General features: G+C 36.4%; 1 protein-coding gene and 1 long non-coding RNA gene across 10 annotated transcripts in view; one reads left to right on the top strand and one right to left on the bottom strand.

Moving 5' to 3' along the window:
• PAM (peptidylglycine alpha-amidating monooxygenase) overlaps window positions 1-23,697 on the top strand; it is a 279,419-nt gene that overhangs the window by 23,039 nt on the left and 232,683 nt on the right. For 8 of the 9 annotated variants that reach the window (XM_082375933.1, XM_082375926.1, XM_082375925.1 and 5 more), the window contains exon 2: window positions 18,836-18,943. The exons of the other annotated variant lie outside the window; for it this stretch is intronic. The gene's annotated coding sequence lies outside the window, so the exon portion shown is untranslated. The remainder of the gene's footprint in view (window positions 1-18,835; window positions 18,944-23,697) is intronic. 9 annotated transcript variants of the gene reach the window in all.
• LOC309622613 lies at window positions 7,746-13,076 on the bottom strand. The gene is made up of 2 exons (XR_014241029.1): window positions 12,202-13,076; window positions 7,746-11,876 (listed from the first exon to the last, which is right to left on the bottom strand). It is a non-coding gene; the product is annotated as an uncharacterized lncRNA (long non-coding RNA).

Genomic DNA, 23,697 nt, shown 5'->3' on the forward strand with positions numbered 1-23,697 from the left:
CTGAGGTCTTTACCAGCTCCAAAAATGTGAACTTAGGATACTATAATATTCATTAATATGCATAAAAACATTGCATACCACATAATAGGTATTATTAATTTTTCTGCCAGTCTCTGCTAGTAATGGACGCTTTTGCTAATTCTTCATTCTTGTTTTTCTGGCCGTTTAACACTGGAATTATTTTACTGCCTGGCTTTGGAGGGGTGGGAAGTATGTACAGCATAGGATGGTAAATTTTGTAGTATGAGAGCATAGAGAATGAAAATTTCAAGAAAAACTGCCCCAGGAAGGCCCTTTTATAAGTAGGAATTCACCAAATTCCTTTTTGACAAGTTTGACATTAATGTTAAAGGTTACAAAATCAGAATTCTAGGTGTGCAAGAAATATTAGAAATTCAATGGGTCCCTTCTCATTTTACAGATGAGAAAAGCAGTAAATGCTAAAGTGCAGTCACAGCTTAACTGTGAACCAGGACTTTAATCCATGTCTTGGGCACCCCGCCTGTACATTACGATGCCTCTCAACCAGGCTGTATTTGTAAAATAGTTTTAGCTTTCTGCAAGCACCGACTCTTGATAGGAAATAAAAGACAAAATAACGGTTTTCTTTAAAATCTTGGTCTCCATTATGTATGCCAGGAAAAATAAATGAGATGGGTAGCTATCATATAGTGGGTCTTGCATTCATAGATTGAACCCAGAAATGTTTTTAATACTAATGTAATAACAATACTTTTGTGGTGCTTTGGTGGACTAGGCATTGTTCTACGAACTGTACCTTTTAATGCTTACAACAACTGTATTAAATAGACGCCGTTACTATCATCCATCTTATGTGGACGAGGTACCAGGAGTCTAAGAAACTTGCTCAAGGTCATAGAGTTCATAAGTGGCTGAGCTGGGCTCTGAAGCCATGCAGTCTGTTGCCCATGTCCATGCTCTTGTCTCCTACCTAGTCTGCTCTAGTCTACTTGCTTTAAGCCTTAAGCATTGAACTGATGAAGGACAGATTGCTGTTATAGCTTGCTTGTGAAATTGACATTCTTAAGAGCTAAACATTTGGAGAATTTCAAACCTGAACACTTTCAGAGCACATTATATTTTCTTCAAAGATTAAATCATTCTTCACTCTTCTCCAACATTTATACCAGAGGTGAACTTGCTCCTTATGGATATAAGAGCTTCTTTCATCTTGTCCATATCTGAAGCACAGTAAAGCAGAACCTCTGGCATGAAGTTTGTAGCAAGGAACCAGGATCTGAAATGAAAGGATTATATAAAGTCATTTTCCTTGTTTGTTTTACCTTTCATTTTTCCCCCTGAGGAAGGAGAGAAGTTTTTGAAATCCTTTATTGCACAATGAGTTTGAAGTAGACACAAATAATATATATGATTGACAGCTATAAAGAAGAAAGAAAAAAAATCCAGCCCTTATTTTAGCAAGACACTTGAAGGAAAAACATCTGTATTTATTGAGAAGTGGATGCAAACCTTTCACACATAATATTTAAAAATGAAAATAGCATCACAGGGTTTAGAAATATTTCCAAAGTCAATATTAGGTTTTTAAGTTTCAGGTAGGAGAAAAGGCAGAATCAATTAAGTTCTGTATTCCCAGCGCTTGCTCTCTGTCTCTAATTTTATATTTTACTGGTGACATTGGTACAGGCAACACATTGGCTTCTTTTTTCCACTTAACTCTTATTTTTAAGAGATTGTGCTCTTGTGAAAAATGTTTCTTTTTTAAGTTTTCTTTCTTTCTGTTATTCTCATCATATTGTTTGGTTGTATCTGAAACTCTAATGGGTCTCCATTTCCAAGTTTTTATTTCCTAGTTGGCAGTACCGCTTTTACACCTTCTCGCAGATGGAGACTTGGCAGGAAAGTTGTACATCAGGGTGTGTTTGTGTGGGAGGGTGTGAGGGCAGGAAAGGATGATGCTCAAATAAAAAGCAAGAAAGTTTTTCATTCAGTATAATCTTAGCCGATGACATTTATTACTCAGTTCATCCATTTGCCTTATGAAATGAATATTTAAATCTGTTGTCATGATCAGGATTGGTTACACATTTTGAAGGGCCCGGTTTGAACTGAAAACGTGGGTAGGCCTGTCAGATTTAGAAAATGAAAATAGAGGACACCTGGTTAAATTTGGCTTTATTTCAGCTCTATTGAGGTATAATTGACAAATAAAAATTGTATGTTTAAGGTCTATAACTTGATGTTTTCCTGTATGTATACATTGTGAAATCATTACCACAGTCAAGTTAATTAACATATCCGTCACCACATTTGGTTACCATTTTTCATGTGTGGTGAGCACACTTACCTACCCTTTTAGCAAATTTCAAGTATATAATACTGTCTGCCAACCAGAATTACCTGGAGGATTGAAAAAAAAAAAACACCTGTGCCTGTATGTATTGATAATTGGTTTGGGGTGTGGCAGGGTATTTTATAAAACTTCCCCAAGTAATTTTAATGCACAACATCAATTGAGAAGCTAAAGTGTGTTCTCTGGCTCAGTAGCATTAGCACCACTTAGGAACTTGCAGGAAATGCCGATTCTTGGGCCCCCTCCCAGTCCTGTTGAATTGGAAAGTTGGAGGTATCCCCCCAGCAATCTGTGTTTGTTTTAACAAGCCCTAACGTACTTTAAAGTTTGGAACCTTTGTGATAAACAACTGGAAAGTGTTAAAAGCTTCTAAAAAATTGTGTTTTAAAAGATAATTCTGCTAGATGTGTGGGGAACTTAAGGAACAAACCAGAGGACAAGGCAACCTGTTAGAAGCTGCTATCTTTATAGGATCGTGGGTGTGGGAAGATGGGGCTAAGAACGAGAGCAGTGAATAGAGGAATGAAGGGAGGTGACAGATCAGGAGATATTTCAGAGACAGAATTGGTGGAATTTTGTGATTGAATGATTGCATTGAGGTTGAAGGAGAGAACTTGGTCAAAGAAAGTATAAGTTTCTTTCTGAGTGGATTAAGCCATGTTATTAAATAAGGCAGGAATATCTTTAGAAAGTGTAAGCTTGAGGCAGTGATAAAAGTATTGAACATGAGGTGCCCTAAAGCATTCAGGAGATGTCTTGCCTAGTTGAAAATTTGGTTCTAGAACTTTGAAAGCAAATGGAGAAGGGGGTATGGCATTGGGAATTCTCACTATGGTGTTTACATTTTAAAACCATTCATTCTAATGGTTATATATGCACTAAATAATTTATTTTTAAACATGTCCACTTCATTTCAGATTGAGCCAAAGATGATGAATTTCAAAGTCTATAATCTCTTATATTTGGATCATTTATATGAAGTTATTTGTAGTAATTAATAGAATCTGTAGAATACATTAGCAAAATTATAATAAAAGAAAAGTTACTTTTTATAAACTTACTTTACATTCTTGTGTCAGGTGTACACCAAACACATTCATTTTCAGAGAAAGAATTGAAATGGAAAAAACGAGAATAAATCTCTCATTGCAGCTGTTAAAGGAGGGAGTTTTGTGTCATGATTAAGCCTGTCGGTCCTGGAGCCAGCTGAGTTCCATTCACTTAGAGGAGATCTGACTTGGGATACGTTACTTAAACTCCATGTGCTTTGGTTTCCTCATCTACAAAATGGCTAACTTGATATTACCCATGTTGTAGGGTTTTTTGTAAGCATTGAATGAGTAAATACTTGTCAAAGTACTTTGAAAAGTGGTTAGCATTTAGTTAGTAATCTGTAAATGTAAGCTGTTATTAATATTGGAAACAATTTTTCTCAGTCTCTAGTCTTATTTTCTAAATTGTTGCTATTGATAGTTTCTGAGTCTTTCTTATGTTATTTTTGTCAGCTTTATGAACTTCTGAATATTGAAGGGAAAGATTACAAACCAGCAGATTTCTAGGAATTAAATTCTGAATCATTCATGGAGAAATTGTAGATATGTACCAAAAACATATAGAAATTTCTAAACATACAGAAATTAAAATGTACGTTTTAATTTAGACACGTTCTAGATCTTTGGCTCAAAGTTGAGGGTTAGGAGGAACTGGGCTCCAAATTCTTTACGATTTTAAATTGTGTTTCATTAATCCTCATTCTGAGCATAGTCAGTAGCAAGTCAATAATTTACTCTGAACAGGAATAAGTAAATTACTACTCTTTTGATGCATAGTGTAAAGGTCAAGAATATATCGTAACAGTTTCTGCATCAAAAATTATATAAAGGAAAGCTACCAAGCAACGTGTGATTATAATTAGTAATAACAATGGTAATTCCCACAGGATACATTTGACCCTTACAGTACAATGAGAAGAAGGCTGTGCCTCTGGGAGCATCTGAGATTTGTAAATTAAGGCTGTTCCTCACCACCCTTGAATTATAATGATCTGAATTTCATTTAAAATCTTCCCTCGGTTTAGAAATCATTATGCTGGTGTAAAGGCCAAGGAGAAATGCTTCATCTTTAACATTTTACTTATCCTCCTCAAAGTAGTGGTACAATCCACATTTTCCAACCTATTTCAATAGGGGTTGGCAACTGGCAGCAGAGGGATAGATGTAATTCAGGATACTATGTCTAGGCCCTGTCAGATCCACAGAACTCTTGTAACTTGGGCATATGTCCAGGCAGGTTCTAAATATATCTAACACTCTCCTGTGCTACTTGGAGTTCTTGTGTTCTGGGAATGGTCCACAGTTGGGACAAACTTCCTAGGCTCAGAAAAAGATATTGAAAATATGCCACTTTATGGTACAAGTGTCTAACATCGGCCCTGACAAAGACCCCAATCAGCTTTTCTCCTGGAAGGAAACTATTGTGCAACTCGCATCAAGGAAATCCATATTTCATGATATGGATGGGGGCCAGTAGCAATTTTAGAGGTGTGGATCCCTTAGTGAATGAATGGAAATGTTGGGCTTTACATAGATAAATACTAATATTGGATATTCTCAGAAATACTGGGTATTTCCAGTATCTATTTGTAGCTCCCCATCTAAGAAATTGGAATTCTCTAAGTCATGATTTAGCATGTATAGTAAGTGCATAAATCAGGATTTATTAAATGATACATATATATAGACATTTCAAGGTTGCTACTATCATCATTGGCAGTAGGCAAAATAGATACATTAGCTTTTGGTTTAAGAACTAAAATTATATCACATCTGTGAAAAATCTTTTGCTCTTTCTCACTATAAAAATACTTGAGGGTTTGCTGTGCACCTGAAACTATCACAACATTGTTAATCAGCTATACTCCACTATAAAATAAAAAATTAAAAAAAAATACTTGAGGGAAGTCCTATTTCAGTTAATTTGTACTTCCACAGCTCTGATTGACTTCAAACAAATCACTGGACCCTAGTAACAGAAATCATATGTTTGATGTCTTAGATGAGAAATGAACAGATAGGAAGTAATTTTCTTTTATAATTTAATCACATAATTCAGCCTACTTTAAATTGTTAACAAAATGTGGCAATTTATGTATTAAAGATAAAAATTTATAATAAGAAACCGCCCACATACTTTACTTAAAGGGTAATTACCCTTCATATACTCCATAACTCACTAGCTTTGATGAAGGTGGCAGTGAGTTATTATGGTCTTTACTTTGTCAGAAAAACTTTAATAACTTCATCATGCCACTGGTGTCATAAGTTATGGATTGCATGCAAGGCATAATAACTTTTTCTTTTTGATAGGAACTACATTTCTCTTTTCAAGTGGTCAGTAATTCACAGTTAGGGATTCAAAAATGGTGGCTTTGCATCTCTAGATGATTTCTCTACTCACAACAGCAATGAAATGCCTTATTGATATTTACATACGTTTAAAAAACTACTCATATATTAGTGTGAGTGGAATCCTTCATATGAATTTTTAAAAATAAGGTGGAATTCTTTTGTAACACGACTGAGTAACAGATGATAATATCTGTATTATGGGCTGTGTTACGTCTGGTTTTTATGATGGTATGAAATCAGATATTGTGTTGAGAGAGGCTCATAATTTTATCTGAAACATACAGCTTTGTTTTATTTCATTTGGCTGGAATTCTTCCAATTAAGTAACTATTAGTTTAACAGAAAAACTGAGAGCATTGTGTTGGCATTATTAAAACAAGTATGTGTTATCAGGATATGTGAGATAAGAATGTGTTAATAGTTGGAGGGGAACATATCAGCCACAAGAACATAATGGTTTGGTGGTTAAGTGCCCTGATGGTTGACACTCAAGGGCAGAGGCTAGAAGGTGTGGGGAAACAGGAAGAATATTTATAGATGACATTACTGAAGGGCGATGCGCTTTGCTAGAGGGAAGTTGGCTAACACTGGAATTATTGGGAGATTCACCTTCAAGTCATAGGTATGAAAAGTATTTTTATTTTTAACTTGGGCCTTTGAAGCGTACAATGAAAGGAAATAAAATAGCTGTTTTGCTGCTACAAATTCAGTCTAGAGACTGAATTTGATGATACTGATTTTTAAAAACTCAAGAAACACGTTTATTGAAAGTTGGTATTTTTAAAAGCAAAACTTATCTAGCAGTTCCACTTCTGGGTATATTCTCAAACAATTTGGAAGCAAGTACTTGAATGGGTATTTGTACATCAATTTTCATAGCAGCGATATTCATAAAAGCCAAAAGGTGTAAATAACTCAAATGTCCATCGACGATTGAATGGATAAACAAAGTGTGGTATATACAGACAGTGTAATATTACTCAGTATTAAAAAGGAATGAAATTCTGACACATGCTACAACATGGATGAATCTTGAAGACATTGTGCTAAGCGAAATAAGCCAGACACAAAAGGACAAATATTGCATGATCCCGCTTACACGAGGTACCTGGAGTGGTCAACTTCATAAATAAAATGGTGGTTGCCAAGGGTGGGTGGGTGGGGGTGGAGGATGGGGAAAGTTGTTTAATGGGTACAGAGTTTTAGTTTTAGAAGATGAAAAAGTTCTGAAGATGGGTGGTGGTGATGGTTGCATGACAGTGTGAATGTATTTAATGCAACTGAACTGTATACCTAAAAATGGTTAAAAAGGTACATTTATGTTATGTATATTTTACTGCACTAAAGAACACAAAACTTACTAAAATGGTAATATAAAGTAATAAAATGCTTCCAGTTAGAGAACAAACTTATGAGACAAATAAAAGGGTTAGCTAACTATTCATATTCATAAATATTCAGTAGTCATCATTAGACTAAATTTGGGAAAAATACATTTTCCTTATCTTGTATATGATCCGGGGAGTGATTTGCCCATATTTAAAAATATTGTCTTTCAGTACTTGACATAATTCTTGGAGCATGGAAGATGCTCAATAAATATTTGTTGATTGATATTTGTTTATTTAGGAAATTATAGTTATAGCATCATGTGCAAAATAATCAGCTTAACTGTAACTCATTAAGCTTATTTATAAGCTCAGTGAACAGGTAGCAAATATAACCTTTAAAATACAGGCAATCAAAAATGTAGTATAGATATACTAGATTATGGGAACTAATGTATCTTAGTTATTATAAAATATGCCACGAATTTTTGTTGTTGATGTAAAAACAATATTGATGTTATCTCAAGAAATGAGCAGTTATTTGCCTGAAAGACTGCCTCTAGGATAGCTAGTGCTATTATCCCCATTTTATAGCTGTACAAAGATCATGGTGGATCTCATGGCCATCTTCGTGCTTATTTTACTAAGACAGTAGCTTCTTTTTTTAAAAATATTTTTATTTATTTATTTTTAAATTATTAGCACCTTTAATTATTTATTTATTTATTTATTTGGACTGTGTTGGGTCTTTGTTTCTGTGCGAGGGCTTCCTCTAGCTGCAGCAAGCGGGGGCCACTCTTCATCGCCGTGCGCGGGCCTCTCACTATCGTGGTCTCTCTTGTTGCGGAGCACAGGTTCCAGACGCGCAGTCTCAGTAGTTGTGGCTCACGGGCCCAGTTGCTCCATGGCATGTGTGATCTTCCCAGACCAGGGCTTGAACCTGTGTCCCCTGCATTAGCAGGCAGATTCTCAACCACTGCGCCACCAGGGAAGCCACCTATTTATTTATTTTTTTATCTTTTTGGCTGCACCCTGCGGCATGTGGGATCTTAGCGCCTTGACCAGGGATTGAACACATGCCCCCTGCGTTGGAAGCATGGAGTCTTAACCACTGGACCGCCAGGGGAGTCCCAGACAGTAGCTTCTTCATCTAACCCTCTGGTTCTTATGAGGATGATTTGACTCTTATCCTGGGATCAAAGTGGTGGTGTGGAAAACCTATCTAAACAGTGTGGTATTAGGTTACCTAACGCTGCTTCAGATGGCTGCTTTTGCCAGGCAGAGAAGTGATGCCACTCTCTTCATTTTGTGGACAAAGAGTCTATTTTAAGCCTCTTATAGGAACATTATTTTCATTATTCTGAACAGTGTTATTCTAGTTATCAGAAACTGAGTATCACCTGTAAAAGAGGTTATACAGTTTTATTTTTGTGAGTAACTATGTTTTCCCCCCCATTGTTTCTTGAATTGTATTTGTTCATTACGGAATATTGGCTAATGCAAAAAAAAAGCTTTGTCGTATTTTAAAAATTACCCATTATTGGGAGTTCCCTGGTGGTCCAGTGGTTAGGATTCTGGGCTTTCATTGCTGTGGCCCGGGTTCAATCCCTGGTCGGGGAACTGAGGTTCCACAAGCCATGTGGCGCAGCAAAAAAAAAAAAAATTACCCGTTATTTTACCACGCAGAGATAGGCACTGATACCGTTTGTTTGCATGTCAGCAATTCTACTGTTCTGTCCATGCATATGTGCACACACATTAACAAACAGAGACACAAAACTGGGAGACATAAAATTAGGATTGTAATGATTATTCTATTTTATAACCTGCATATTTTTTCACTGAGCATTAAATAGTGACATTTTCTCATATCCCTAAATATTCTTTCACAGCTGCCTTCTAAGTAGCTGTATTTCCTTTGATTTTATGCCTGCAGCAATCCTCTATTAATAGGATTTTAGAATATTCTTTTTTTGCTATTATAAGTGACACTATGATGAAAATACTTTTAGATTAATCTTTTCCCTATCTCTATTTTTTAAGAATAAATCCCTAGGATAAAAATTAAGTAAAAAGATATGAACATTTTTCAAAGGTGTTTGATATATGTGTGTCAAATTGTCCTGCACAGAAAGACTGTGCAGGTTTATACTTTTCTAGTGGTCTGTATCAGAACACCCATTGCCCATCCCAGAATTAGGGTTTTTTTTAACACCAATTTGAGAAGTGAAGAATTGTAATCATTTATTTTAATTTGCATTGGTGGTGAGCATTTGTATATGATTTTTTAGCATATGTATTTCTTCATGTCATGGTTAATCTGATGTGTTCCTTTTTTCTATTTGTGAGATGTGTTTATGTGTTAAAGACATTAACCTGGCTGTATGTAGTTTCTTTTGCAACTACTTTTTCCCCAGTGGATTTTTCTGTTTTCAACATTTTGCCAAGTATTACCAAGGGAAAACACAAAAACAAAAACAAAAACAACAGAAACCTTTCAGATAGATTACTTACCTCTATTTGGGGTTTGTTTCTGAATACAAGATAGATAAGGTAAATTACCTTCCTTCAACCTCAGGTGAGAAAAACTTACCTTGTCAATTAGTTGTAAAGCATTCAGTTTTATGATACGTAATCAGATAACTTCGGATAACTTGTCTCTAGGGTTTTATCTAGGATATGCTAGGCGTTTCTCGAAGGAAAGTGTAGCTGTAATGAACATTTCCATTTGGGTGTGCTCCATTAAACCAAGTATTGCTGAAACGCAACAGCAGTTGACATTTTTACTGAGCAATATGCAAACATTGAGAGAAGTTTTCCCCATCCTAATAAGGAAGATAATAATAAATTGATTATTGAGTATTTCTTACAGCGAAGTATTTGAGCAACTCTCTGGCCCTTTTTTCCATGAATGAAGATTACAACCATTTGTTGTTTTGGAGTTACAATTTATATTTACACATAGTATTATGGAATTTAGGAAATTCACTTCAGATATATCAAAGTAAACATTGATGTGTGTATATATGTGGGTTTGTGTATATGTTAAAACATATGGGAGGTGGCACAAGTAATGCCAAAATCATTGAGAAAAACATTAAAGGTAAATGAAATCTTTATTGTCATAAATTGCTCTCCAATTCAATAGTGATAAAAGGCATGTGAAGAGACTATAAGGTTACTTTCAAGCATTTACCAAGTTCCAGGAAATGAATGTATTTGTATAAAAAACACCTGACAAATGCACAAGGCTTTTTATCTGTTTACCAAACAATTGATTATTAAGATCTCTTGGCTTGCATAAGCTTTCAAAAACAATATGATACATGGTCACCCATTTGCCATTGACTGGCATTATGAAGAGTTGGAAGGGGGCAGTATACTAGCATAATTTTATGGCAAATTTAGTAATTTGAAATCTCTTCTAAATACACTCGAGGTGCTCCCTATCTAAAGGAGCTCTACAAACCATAATTTTGTCAAGTGAAGAATTTGTAGCACGTAATTACCATTGGTTTATTCTTCTTGCAAATCAGAATACAGGTTCACAGTTTTTGAGGCTTATGGTAATCTCATACTGGCTGATAATTTGATTGTGAGCAGGAAATGTACTTTCTTTAGCCATCTTCGAAAAAAAAAGGTAACACAAAAGTTTCCAGTAGCAGATAAGAGTTCTGCCAAGTGGAGTTTAGCTTTAATCAAGTAACATGGAGATAATTTTTCTTTTCTCTAAAAAAAAAATCTCCCCTTTGGCATCATGGTCGGTTAGGAGTCTTGGTCCTCATAGGAACAGAATACATACATTTTTTTCTTTCTACACTAAAATAATGTCTTAGACCTATTTTTCCTTTCTTCCTCTTAAAATTATGTAAAATAACTTACCTGAACTTGTGAATTTTTTCTAGAACACCTGCTTCTTTGCTTTTAAAATTCCTAGAAAAAACGCATAGATACATATTTAAATATCTATATAAAGTGTCTAGGTGTTTCTGATTTTAATGCTTAAATCAAAAGCTTTTTGTAAATGGAAATTTAAAAAATTGTGAAACTATTGGAAAATCTTTTAAAAAGTTGGTTAGTGCAGTATTTTAAGTATGTTATATACATATATATTAATATACTTCAGTATATTAAGTACATAAGTAGTGGTTTTATTTTAAAGCTCATTTTATTTAAGTGATGTAGTAATATCCTTCCTCATTTAGAAAACTGAACTAGTGGGCTCCCCTGGTGGCACAGTGGTTGAGAATCTGCCTGCCAATGCTGGGAGCATGGGTTCGAGCCCTGGTCTGGGAGGATCCCACATGCCGCGGAGCAACTGCGCCCGTGAGCCACAATTGCTGAGCCTGCGTGTCTGGAGCCTGTGCTCCGCAACAAGAGAGGCCGCGATAGTGAGAGGCCCGCGCACTGCGATGAAGAGTGGCCTCCACTTGCCGCAACTGGAGAAAGCCCTCGCACAGAAACGAATACCCAACACAGCCATAAATCAATCAATCAATCAATCAATAAATAAAAAACTGAACTAGTAAAAGATTTTAAAAGAATTTTGAAAATATTAAATGAATTAAGTAATTATAGGAACACTTTTATCCTAGATTTATATACAAAATTAATTTATCAGTTTTGTAAAGTGATTAGAGTTAGAGCAGATGATTTTTACATTTTGAACTTAAAACTTAAAAATTCAGCAATATGTGAAACATATTGAATGTGTTGTATTATATTTACCTGAGAATTTCTGCCTTAACAAATTAAAGGCCCATTTCTTTCTTTTATAAAATTCATTAAAAATATTCAGGGGCTTCCCTGGTGGTGCAGTGGTTGAGAATCTGCCTGCCAGTGCAGGGGACACAGGTTCAAGCCCTGGTCTGGGAAGATCCCACATGCCGCGGAGCAACTAGGCCCGTGAGCCACAATTACTGAGCCTGCGTGTCTGGAGCCTGTGCTCCGCAACAAGAGAGGCCGCGATGGTGAGAGGCCCGCGCACCGCGATGAGGAGTGGTCCCCACTTGCCGCAACTAGAGAAAGCCCTAGCACAGAAACGAAGACTCAACACAGTCATAAATAAATAAATAAATAAATAAAAAAGAACGTGAATTTCAAAAAAAAAAAAAAATATTCATATACTCACTGATCTCTAGGGGAACTTTGACTAAAATTCATTACTTATTTAATACTTTTGAATTTTTTTTCCCCATTTTTATTTATTTATTTATTTTATTTATTTTTTGGTTTCCATTTTTTTTTTTAAACATCTTTATTGGAGTATAATTGCTTTACAATGGTGTGTTAGTTTCTGCTTTGTAACAAAGTGAATCAGCTATACATATATATATATATATATCCCCATATTTAGAATGTACGTGAAGTGGTTTATTTATCCTTGGCTAGTTACCACTTGAGACTCTGTTTTGTAAAACTAATTTAAATGATCATTTAAACATGAATTACTGTTACTGGTTTTCTTCTATTTCTGGTGTATTGAGGGTCATGCAGCCCTATGATGACCGGGTAACATGGAGGTGAGAGGGGGAGGCAAGACATCATCTCAGTGAAGGTCAGGAAGGGTCAGCCTGGAGCGGAGGTGTGATTTGGGCAGGTGGAAATGAATATTTTCCTGGAATGAACTGGCAGAAGTAGCTTCTTACTGATTTAGATACATTTCTGACCAACTGAAGGGAGGAATTATTAAACCCAGGGTTGAATAAAGCATTTCAAGCATTTTGTAAGAAGTGATTAAATCAGGGAAGCTTCCTATTTTAAAATCAGAGAGAAGATATCAATGTAGACTTTTAGGAAAAGTTTAATTTTTGTAGAGAACTGAAGACATTTTGATGAAATACGAAATTTAGTAAAATTTACAATTTCCCCACCAAAAAATTGAGTGTATAATTTTTTTTTACTCTTCAACTGTTTATTCCATAATCAGTTACTGTAGAGGATAGAAACCCAATTGTATACAAGTTAAAAGCAAAAAAAAAATTAAAGATTGTTAGTTTTAAAAATACATATCTATTGATCATGTAAATATAAACATTCTGCCCTTATCTTTTTGCTTGATAATCATGTGCTTCAAAATCTGGCACCATCCTTCGTGGGATTCACAAGTCCTATTTCCATCGTGTTGTTTATTTAGGTTCTGTAGCTTTCCTCAAAATTAAACAAGTGTTTAGCTGGTTCCTTCAAACATTGACAAAAGAAGATACAGAAAAGTGGTTGGAAAGGGAGAAGAGTTATCCTGCCCAGATACTTTCCCTGTTTCCTCTTTTCTGCTGCTTTCTTTCTCTTCACATACTTCGATATAACTCAAAACTAATTGAGATTTTTGGGGGAACCAAGTGAGACAAGGAGAAAAGTTTATAACTGCTGTGTGACCCCTAGTACTAGTGACACTCAGTTTTTTGAGTACCACTTGGCAGTTTAAAAGTGCTTATCAGAGCCACTCTTGCTGCCTTACTTTGTGTGTACAGTTTGCTGTTAGTGTTGCTACTATCTGTTTTGTATCAGGCCTGCTAGCTAATTTCCTTGTTTATTAGCTAAGTGATTTTCTTAATGGCTATCCTTTTGACAAACGAAGAAATCTTAGCTGCTCTGAGAGCGAAAACTGAGTTTGAAAAATCATGGTGAAAGGGATAAGGAACATCTGTATTCACGCTGCCACTATGTTGTTGATATGGGAGAAAATCTGGTGACTGACCTTGATTCTTGACTGAAGTCCCAAAAATATGCATAATTTGGCCCTTACCCATAAGACAAATAGCAACAGTCTCCAGTTAAAGCAGGGATTCAATTTCCTTTGGGTTGGGTGTGGAAAAGGGAATCTTTTCCAACCTTATTATCAGCGGGATTAGTGAATTTTTTCCTGAAATATTTTAGATACTCCATTTCAACAGAAGCATTTTGTTTGAATTCATATTTTATTAACCAGGAGTTATTTTGTTTAATTTATACTTGGAGATTTAGAGGGCTGCAATATTGTTTTTAAGGGAGAAATGTCTTTTTATTAAATAATCAAACAAAATCCAAATACCCAATGGTGTCAACAAAAAACTCCTGTGATCTGATGATAGATTTTGGAATAGGACCCCTGGAAGCGACAGTGGCATTATATTGGGGAGCCAGTTCAAGATTTCTATAAACAGGTTTAGATTGGCTGAAGTCCGTGAGAGGTGGAACCTCTAGAACTAATCGTCTGTTACCCCACTGACCCTTCAGGAGGTCAGTCATCAGGGGTTGCCCTGGATCCATGTTAGGAACCAGGTTTATAGGTGAATAGTCTAGGGCTCTTACAGACCCATCTCTGCCCCTACAGCCTGTGAATATGAATCTGACATGGCACCAAAATGTGTATTTATCCACCAGGTGTTATCTCAGAGCTTGGGCAGTGAGATTGGGTATTTGCAGTTCCACGCAGCATAAATCCATCTTTTAAGTAAGGCAAGAAAATTTGAGCTTCCTAGTTTTTAAGTAGGAGTCATCTTTGCTCTTGAAAACTGGGTTACAATTATGTTACCTCTTTATTTTTGTTTATTAAGCACCATAGTCAGCCAGCTAAGATTAGAGAAAATAGTGAAAGAGAAAGCATTTCTCCATCCTGTCATTGACTCCCCTTGTACTTTTGCCTTTTTCAGTTTCTTTCCCTTGGTTTCCTCATCCTATTTGGGACCTCACATTCTATAAACTATGTTTCCCTCATTGAAAAGTAGCCACCTGCTATCTGTATAACTATGAGCAAATTACTTAACCTCTTGGTGCCTTGGTTTCCTTACTTGTAAGATGGCAATAGGATACTATCTACATCATAAAGTTGTTATGAGGATTAAATGCATTAAGATGTGTCAAGCACTTAGCTCCGTACCTGGTTGTACAAAGTGCCAAGTGGCCAATTAGCTAATAATTGCTAATAGAATCTATTAGTGGAAAAATCATAGAAAACCATAGACTTCATTGCCAAGTTTCAAAATGTTAAATAAGATAGACTTGTGAATTCTTTTTAATGTCCAGTAGCACAGGCGCTCCTGTTTTGCTTCTTCTGCCCAAATAGATTTGTAGAATGTCTTAAAGATACAAGAGGACTGTTGGGTCAGTCCCCAGAAGACTGTTGAATAGTGAGAATGTCCTAAGTATCCGAGGAATCATATTGAGTCTGTTACTTTTATTGGAAAAGGAGAGAATAATAGCCATATAGTGTTGAGATGGTTGGTTATTTTATGTATTCATTTATCTCATAGCAGACACAGTACTTTGTTTATCTAATGTGAGTGTTCTACATTATATGACCATTATTAAATCTATGTTCAAATTAATTTCTGACATGGTGAGTGCATTTCTTTTTGAGGCATCACATTTTTAAACATTTAGAATATAATCTCACCCATTTTACTTTGAGAATACTGTATGTGAAATAATTTTGAAGGACATTTTATTTCCTAGTATGTATTTTCATTAGGTGGCTAATGGCTTTTGACCTGCTGTAGCAGCATACAGAACTGAATGTCAGACAGAGTACTTTTTAAAAGCTGCGTTTTTGTTTTGCATAATGAAGCACAATAATTCTTTTTGAGATTGCCTTGAATATTTTTCCAAGTAGTTATTGATGGAGACATGTCAATTTGGTAAGAGAGAGAAGAGAAAATTGTGATGTTCTAGCATTTAGGTTTGAAGACTGTTTAAATATATTCAGATTGGTAAATACAAGTATTTTAATAAATAATATTAGATCTAATATATTTATAAGTTAAAAGCCATATAAAGTACGTGGTGTCAACTTTCCACCTTTCCCATATCTTTGGACCATTGTTATGAAAAATCATACATTTTAATCCACTCACTTTTCTCCTTAGTAATTTCCATTTTCTTTTGAAACTTATACAGTATATTCCATGGCCTATTTTCATACAACCTTTAAGAATTATACGTACTGAATAATAATTCTCAAATGTTGTGTGAAAGTAGACCATGGCATGCACTATATAAATGACAGAGATTGGTTAAGGTTCGAAGGTTAGCAATTTTAGGTCATTGTCAAGGTTAGTTTCAAATTAAGTATTGGCACAAGTTTTTGTGCAATCACAGTCTTTGCAGTCATGTGCCACATAGTTTATACATTGAGTAATGCTCTGATTTATACTTAGTTGAATTTTTGAGGTGAAGATGTGTATGCAGCTTGGTTAATGCCCAAAGTCCTTGGTGGAGTGATGACTGTGAGAAAATGACAATATGAAGAGTTATATTTCCTGTACTGAACATATTAGAGCTGGCATTTTGCCACTGAACCATATGATGAGGGAGGAATATTGTTCGTATGCTTTGTATTTAAGGCTTAATTTCTGAGGCTGAGTTCTAATTTATTTATTCCCTTAGGTAATTACTGGTTTTTCGAGATGCAAAAGAAGTATATTATTGGAATTTTTTAAATGGTTAAACCTGTATCATAGATGTCCTTTCTTTAAATTTAGGACATCTAAAAATTCTCACACATCAAAGTAGCTTGTGATTCTCATTTGTGGCTAGAGAGTTAACCATCTTTCAATAATGCTTTGAAGTTAGCTTTTCTTCTTTTTTTCTTAACCCAGCATGGGTTCATGAATAAAACTAAACACTGATAGGTATAACGTATTATTGCTCTTGCCTATGGCTCTTGCTAATAAAAATTCAAATTCTGGTTAGTTTGCTGGAATCAAATCAACGTAGTATATGGCATACTTTTCTCCTGTTATGAGGCCCTCTCGTAGAAAATAGATGGGAGGGAAAGAAAGCATGGGGTGGAGGGAAAGGACAAAGCAATTCAGGGTTAAATATATTTTAGCTTTTCTGCCTATGTTGTGGTAAGTCTGTAAGCTGTACAAGAGTTTTTACTTCTTATTTCCTTGGAATCCTTAAAAATAAAATTCCTATTCTTTAGGACTAACCTCCAAAAAATTCCTATTCTTTAGTCAAAGTAAATGAATATGCTGTTGTGTGGGTGAGGTAACAATAACAACAGTGGCACTAACTTAATTTGATAGTGTAGGTATGTGTTTTTAAATTAATTAATTTATTATTATTATTATTATTTGGCTGCATTGGGTCTTCATTGCTGCGCGCGGGCTTTCTCTAGTTGTGACGAGCGGGGGCTACTCTTTGTTGCGGTGCGCGGGCTTCTCATGGCGGTGGCTTCTCTTGTTGCCGAGCACAGGCTCTAGGTGCGCGGGCTTCAGTTGTTGCAGCACGTGGGCTCATTAGTTGTGGCTTGTGGGCTCTAGAGCGCAGGCTCAGTAGTTGTGGCGCACGGGCTTAGTTGCTCCACGGCATGTGGGATATTCCCGGACCAGGGATGGAACCTGTGTCCCCTGCATTGGCAGGTGGATTCTTAACCAATGTGTTACCAGGGAAGTCCCTATGTGTGTGTTTTTAAATACAGCTAGATGAGACGCCTATCAGCTGAAAAATAGGATAGGTGATGAATAATAGGTAGGTGATTGCTAAAATAATTTGGAATTCTGACATGGCTAAAATTTTCAGCTTACTTATAAGATGACCTAATCACTAAATCAAATAGGATTTGGCATTTTAACGAATAAGATGTTTTCCACCAACATCAACACAGAAAAGAATTGTGCCTGGATGCTTCCTTCCGGATGAGACATGAGAATTTAGAAACCAAAGAACATGCCAGAGCTAGAGTGATGACAGTACAAGATATTCCATCCTGGAGCCAGGCCCCATTGGGAAGACCCTTAAAGTGCAGTTGGGGAAATGCAGATAAGGAGCGTATTTAGCAAAATTACACATGTATGTGACAGTAGATAGGAATATGGTCTTAGGAGTTAGAGACACCCAAATTTGGTTCTCAGTTTTAACTATTGGAAGGCTGGTCACTTTGGGCAAATAAGTTATTCTCTCTGAGCCTCAAATTTCTTAACTATAAAATAGGGATAGTGATGGTATCTAATTCATATTATTATTCTGAGAAATAATTTCCAAAATTAAAACTTTTTAAAACCTATAGTGAACTAGAACTGCCAATTCCAAAGCCTTGGAAATCTGTTACATTTATATATCCTGCAAGTAATGGGACACATTGTTACACAGGCCATAGCTGGCCTCAGAATCCTGCTCAACTCAGAACAGCAAGAAGCTCCTACTATTTTGTAGAAGTTGGCACTCAGCATAAAACGTCTTTGTTTTCCCTGAGCCAATCCAGCGCTGTCTTCCTTCTTTTTTTCTATTTTGCTGACAGTCTTCCTAATGCAAATATCAATTTACTTATTTGGAAAAGTGGGAATGGAGAGATTGGTTATCCATAATCATAATGTTCAGGCACTGTGGTGGGTGCTTTACAGAAAACTGTGTTAAGTTACTCCCACATTTATGTTTCCAGCTCTGTACCCCAAGCTCCGTTCATGAATCACCTTATTACTTGACTCCAGTTAACTGTCTAATAGGTGTCTACACTTATTGCTCACTGTTCACTGTCCTTCAGTTACTCTGGGCTTCCTCATGTTCCTTGAACATCCTGAACTCCTTTCTGTCTTGGGACCTTTGTTCTTGCTGATCGCTATGCCTGGAAGGCTCTGTCCTTTTATTTGATGCATCTTGCTCCTTCTCCTTATTCAAATGCCATTTCTACTGAGACTGAGGTTTCTCTCTGACAGCTCTGTCATTCTTCCATCTAGTCAGTTTTTTATCTTGTCATCCTATGATGTGTTTCTTCAGAGGCTTTTCCCATATATATAAAATTATGTTATTCATTTAATTGTTTATTATTTTATCTCCCAACCCAGAATGCAAGCTCCTTGAGATCAGTGGCCTTGTATGGTTTACTCAACACTGTATTCCTGATACCTGAAACTGTGCCTGGCTCACAGGAGTGCTCTGAACAACCTTCAGAGGTATGATTATTCTTTCCTTCGTTTTATAGTGGAGAGAAGTGATGATCAGGGAGTTTAAGTAGCTTGCCCAAGATCACAGGGATTAGAGGTGGCAGAGCTGGGATTTAGACTCAATGCTGTGCTCTAATAACCTATGTCACAGTGCCTTCCTTTCCTTAGTTGAAGGTCAGGAACATCAGTGGGAGGCAGGGGGCCGTGTTGGTTCTTGGAGCTTCCTTTGAGTCCCAGGGCCAGCGGTTAATGTTTCTACAGCATTGTCAGACAAGAGCTGGTCCTGATCACCTTATACTCTAGTATCCTTGGCTTATCTTCTCTTCCCTTTTCCTTTTCGACTCAGTGCCCAAGACACGCATGATTAATATTTTACAAGAATGCATTCAATCCTTTACTGCTTGGGAAAAACAGTGAAACACGAGATTTTAAAGAAGTTCCCAGAGGGCTAGAATCCATGAGTTTGAACCCAGATGGAATCTTCCACCTGGCCAGGGTCCTTCCTTTTTATATACATGCTGTTTTTTGAGCATTTTTTACTTGGCAGTGGTTGCAGCTATAACTTTCTTTTTGTGAGTTTGTGCTAACAACACAGATAATGCTTTGGTTGTACTTGGCCCCTATTGACTAAAATAGTTCCACCTCTGTGCCTTTCTGCCCCATCACCCAACCCCCTTGCAAGATGCGATGGTGAAGCTGGGCTATTTATATTGTTTTAACCAGATATACTATAGAATAAAACAGGCAGTCTTGCAGTGTTTATCATTAAAATGTATAAATGTGTTTCAGCTTTTTGGGGAAAGAGAAAAAAAGAAAATTTAAACCTGGACAGCTGATTAAAATGGGATAATCCACTGCATTTAATAAGTCACACCTAGCAGATTATAGAGGGAAGAGTTATTGGTGCTCTTTACTCTAGGACATTTGGTGTGCATTGCTGCATTTGACCTTTTAGAAGCTATTGACATCATTTGGGAACTGCCAGTAAACCTGCCTTAATCTGTTAAACAGAAGGAATCTTAGCATTGTGGAACTGACTGGTTGATTAATTTAAATCCAAACACACACAGTCCTGCCTGGATGCCCTTTGTGAGACCCTTGCACAAAAGGATTTCGTTCAGAGGCATTATAACCCACATCCTGCTGTCAGACCCTTTCAGCTCAGTTGGTCTTCTTAGGCTGCAGGCATCATCTTTAACCCCTCTTATGCTTCCTTTTATTTCATGAAAACAATATCTATGTTTGGATTCATACAAATGCTCTACATTTTCGGCAAAGTTCTTTATTTGTATCCCAGGGAAAAGGTATTTTAAAGTTCCACTAATTGAGAGACTAAAATGGGAACTTACCTTAAACTGGCTTCTTTAGAGAAACTATATTAGAACTTAATCCCGTGCTTCCTTTGGGAATTATAATCAAAATTAGAATCATGAAATGTTGAAATAAGTTCTTGGTATTAGAGTAAGCCATCATCTGTAATTCCTTTGACTTTTAGATTCAAAACATTGAAGGTTTTATAATCATTGTTTAGTTTTGGGAAAACATTAAAGTTAATTGACTCATGGGTGAGTTCAGTGATAGTATAAAGATCCTGAATGTTTAAATGAAAGCAAAGTTTAAATTCTTTAAGGATAAAACTTTGAATAATTTCAGTCTATTACAGGGACTAAGAAAAGTACCCATACATTGGGCACTCTGAGGGGCTTGGTTGCAGAAGAGGGCAGATATTTGTGTGGGAGAAACAAAAGCATTGCCTTAGAATGCTTTCCTAGCACATAGAATGTTAGACTGGAAAAGATCAACACCCTCGTTTTGAACAACAAAAAAACTAAGGTCCCCACTTAATTATTCAAGCTCTTACTTGGCCAATTCCTGCTTCCTCATCACCCAATTACAGACTGTACTGGAATACAAATGAAGCCTTTCAAAGAAGGTGGTATAATTTGATTCTCTGTGGTTTTGTTCATTATTATTAATTGTAATAACTTTTTAATTGAGAGCTTTTGATGCGCCAGTACTTTATGCATTATCTTTATCTTCATAACTACAGTATGAGGTAGTACTAGTGTTCTCTTTTTGAAAATGAGGATCTGATGTTTAGAAAAGTCAAGGATTTGCCCAGAATAGCTGAATCATGAGATAAGATACTTTTTTTTTTTTTTTTTCCTTTGAGAAGGTAGGCTTGTAGCTAGATATAGGGAGGAGAAACGGGTAATAAGGAATGTTTCTCCCAAGCCTCATGAGTTGCCTTGAGAATATTGTGGTGATGTGAATGACTCTGCCATGGGTCACTGGTAAGGAAGAAAAAGACTGATGACTGATGACTGAGATGACTGATAGAGAAGATCTAAGCTAGAGGGGCAACTGTGGGGCTGGAGCAAAGAGAAGATACATCTGTGAAATTTGGCCACCGAGTGGGTTTGGCCAGTGATGGAGAGTTAGAACCCTTTTGCCATTGGAAGTTAGTGTGATACTTTTTCATTAAATCAGTATGAATTTGTTTTAGTTAACAAATTTAAGCTCATATGCTAATAATAAAATCCCATATACACTGTCATTTTTCAGTCCTTATACTATCTTTAATTGGAATTAGGAAAAGTGTTGTATTAAGACCAGAGGAGCCAAGAATGTTGCTTCTCTGGGCTAAGAGGAAGTTCAGCGTAAATTATGAGGCAAAGCTAGTTTAGAACCGAGGGTGTTTTGAAATCCCCACCCCTTCCTGAAATAGCTGGAATACTCCTCCCACTCAATAGCTTGTGAAATTACCCACCACTATAAAACCTGACAACCCCATACCCTGGTGCCTTTCTCACCTTCTGCGATGGCCCACACTCTGTCTGTGGAGTGTGTTTCTCTAAATAAACCCACTTCTTACCTAAAAAAAAAAAAAAAAATAGAACGGAGGGTGTTTTGCCTTATCAGAAAGGTGGTTTCCAGGAGGGGGCACTGTAGCTGACTAGTCAAGGCTTTAGAAATTCTGGCCAAATATCCCCTCAGAAGTGGCGCTTTAACTTACATTTGCTTCTGAATTGGCACTTGCCAACAAGAATTTAGTTGAAGAAATAAGTTAAGCTCAGAGTCTCATTGAACCCTAAACTTCACTTTAAGGATTAAGGTGGTTTGTAGATGAGATTTATAATACTTTGGACAGTCAAGGGGTGATTTCTTTGCTGTGTCTTTGTTTCCTGTGAAAGAGTATTTTACTTTCTAACTTTTGTTGTCTTTCAGTCTGAGATATTATAATATTGTTTGGATGTCTGTGAAGCCTTAAGATCCATTGGGAAATAAGAAGTGGATTTTCTGACATTTAGGACAGATAAAAGGGGGTATACAGTTATGCAGAAAGAATATGTCAGAGCTTGGTGGAGCTAGTGCTGTTATGCGGTACTTTGTCCCAGCTCCCAGCTCTGTGCTGTGAGTGGCCTAATGTGGGTGTGTGCTTCACCGGGCTTCTCTGTGCTATCCTGGGAATCCAAGTAAAGGAGGTAGTTATCATTTAAGAAAGAGTTTATCATCTTCCCTAAGAAGGTGGGAATGAGATTGCATTGATCAAGAGATTTAGTGGAGTGGCAAGAGGAAATAGAACACTCATGAGAACGTGACACATTAAGCTGTTTTTGTAGCGTAAGAGGAGAATAAAAACGAAATAAAGCCTGGATTTAGGGAATGAACGTTGGAGATACGAGGCCCCTTTTCCCTAAAGCAAGCATCTTTAACAGGACACAAAATCTGGCCACCTGGGGCCATTTGTCTCACTGACACTTGATTTCTGTTCCTGCTGGTGGTCTTCCATATTCCCTTCAGCCTTCTGTAGTGGGCGGACATCTTTTGGTTTGGTCTTATTTTTGGATAGGCTATTTTTTTAATGATGTATAGAATATTTAATTAAATTACATATTTATAAGAAGAACCAGTGCAATGAAAAGATCATATTGATTAACATAGACAATTTTAAAAAACAATTACAATATTAAGATCAAATTCAAGAACACTCAAAAGTAAGTTTTGGTTAGCAGGCAGCCCAGTGGGTGAGTACTGCAGCGCAAGAGCTGGTGACCTAGGGCATCCTGCTTAGCCTCAGCATTCAGCATTCAGCACGTGAGGGACTTGGAGAGACTCTTTTCTAAACTCTACCTTTTTTTAAAAAAACCCTAGCAAACTAGCTTTACTGTTGCACTCTTACTTTATGACCATCCCACCTCTGGAGTAGTGGATACACCTGTTCCCTTTTGTGTGCATGCTGTCCAGATAACCTTTATTTACCTTTCCCAGCCTAGTTTTGTTTAGACAGGTGGATCATCTCCCAGTAAGAGTTGTTTGAAACAACCTTGAAATCGTCTGGCTAGTATGTTAGGATCTAGTCCACTGAAGCTGTCATTGGTCTTCTCTGAGAGCAAGTAAATCAGGATTGCAAGTTCAGAACACAGTTAGATGAATTTTCATTTTTTGATTTACAGTAGTAATTCATATCCATGGTTAGAAAAACTTTTAAAAGTTTAAAATTATGTAATATAAAAATTGGAGAACTCTCTCAGTCTGTAATTGAAACTGCCAGAAGTAACCACTCTCAGAAGTTGGGTGTATATCTTTTGGGCATTTTCAAATAAACAAATGCATTTATTTTAAAATTTGAATCATATATATAATGTGTATATATATATATATATGTAGAAGTGTGTGTGAATCATATATATAGGAGGGTTAGCCAAAAATTTCGAAATTTTTTGGTCAAAAATTTCGCTGAGATTTTTCCATGTTACAGA

Source organism: Balaenoptera borealis (genome assembly GCF_965194805.1).
Source record: "Balaenoptera borealis genome assembly, chromosome: 2".
NCBI lineage: Eukaryota > Metazoa > Chordata > Mammalia > Artiodactyla > Balaenopteridae > Balaenoptera > Balaenoptera borealis.